The following is a 1,725-nucleotide window of genomic DNA, read 5'->3' as shown; positions in this document are numbered from 1 at the left end:
GGTCCCACTTTCAGGCTCCTCCTTCGATGCCTGAAGAATGACTGGGTCGTCACCACTGTTGCTGGCCGAGGGGCTGGCGTCCTGCTGCAGGGCATGCTGGGAACTGGCCTCATTCTGGGCCACCGGCCACCGGGACCCACCTTCCAGGGCCCGGGGCCCACCAGGGCGTCCCAGCCTCCGCTCAGGTTCACTGGCCTCTGGAGCACCTAAGGTAGGGTTAAAAACAAAAAAGTTAAGGATGAAATTAAAAAAAAAGGAGATTTAAAAATAAGACAAAAAAGTGCCAGAAACACAGGAACACTATATAAAAAGTAAGGTAGAAACACTGATTACAATCTACTTTATAAAACAAAAACAAAACAAAACTCCTGATGCAGTACTGTAGGATCAGCACTGGAGTGTGAACCACAAGGCTGTCAGTTCAAACCCACCAGCTGTTCCTTGCAAACCCTATACAGGGTAGGTATGAGTGAGAACCAAATCGATGGCACTTAACAACTATCTATCAGATGCTTCATTAAATACTTTAATCCCTATTTTGTGAGCTAAAAAAAAAAATAGAATACAAAAAGATCCAATTAAGTCATTTGGTAGGGAAATGATAGAAGCAGGACTGAAACCCAGGTACTATGATGCCATTACTTTACACTGTTATTTCCCTTGGTAGAGCCTGGGTGACCAGATCTTTCTCTATCCACAGCCCCAGTTCTGTTCCTGCCCTAAAGCCCAAAAACCAAATTCATAGCCGTTGAGTTATTTCCGACTCATTGCAACCCTATCCGTAAAGCTTCCTGGAGCACATAGCCTCAACTTTCTTCCTTGGACTAGCTGGTAGTTTAACCTGTCAACCTTTTAGTCAACAATCCAGTGCTAATCCGACAGCACCACCAGGGCTTCTGTTGTTGTTGTTAAATGTCATCAAGTCAATTCTGACCCATAGTGACCCTATATAGGGTTTCCAAGGAGCAGCTGCTAAGCTTGAACCACCAACCTTGCAGTTCAAATGACTTTGCAGTCTGACGCATTAGCCCACAGCACCACACCAGGACTAGCCCTATATTGTCATCAAATTCTCCAGAGAAATTACATGCAGACGTTCCTAGTTTTCCAGAGCAAGAATACAGAACTACTGACATATATTTTCTTGTTATTTCAGCCATTCCACCCATGAGCACCAGCACACAAAAAGATACCTGGTATTTGAATCCTCACCTGTATGAGCTGAGACCACACCCCCTGTGAAAGTCTGAACTTCCACGGTGCCGCCGTACTGAGAGGAATGGGGGAATCACGCCTGGAAGAAACAGAAGGGGAGGCACTAACCCACACTTGTCCCATTATCCCTTGGAGCCCATCTGTTATTTCAAAAGTCTTAAACCTTTTAATTATATCTAAATCGGTTCAAAGGCTGGAAAAAAGAGGGATCCACAAGGGGAAAAGCTAACATTCAGAAAAATAAAAGCACATGTTTTGTGAAAACCAAATCCCCTTCAGGATTTAAGCTGTGAATAAGAATCAGGGAAAGTGGGTGCAAAAAACTTCAAAAAGGTCAAAGGCTCCAATCACGGATGAGAGAACAAAGCAAAACCAAACTGCTGTATTCAGTTCAAAAAGGTGCTGGATGCATAGCAGTCTGTCCTCCTTTTCCAGGGGAAGCCTAGTCAGAAACAGGAGCGGAAGTGCCAGCAGTTCAGAAACGTGCTGGTTACAGGAGAAGATGCCCCT

Source organism: Chrysochloris asiatica, unplaced genomic scaffold (assembly GCF_000296735.1).
Source record: "Chrysochloris asiatica unplaced genomic scaffold, ChrAsi1.0 scaffold00178, whole genome shotgun sequence".
Lineage (NCBI taxonomy): Eukaryota > Metazoa > Chordata > Mammalia > Afrosoricida > Chrysochloridae > Chrysochloris > Chrysochloris asiatica.
The sequence above is the reverse complement of the archived record's forward strand: the minus strand, read 5'-3'. Positions refer to the sequence as shown.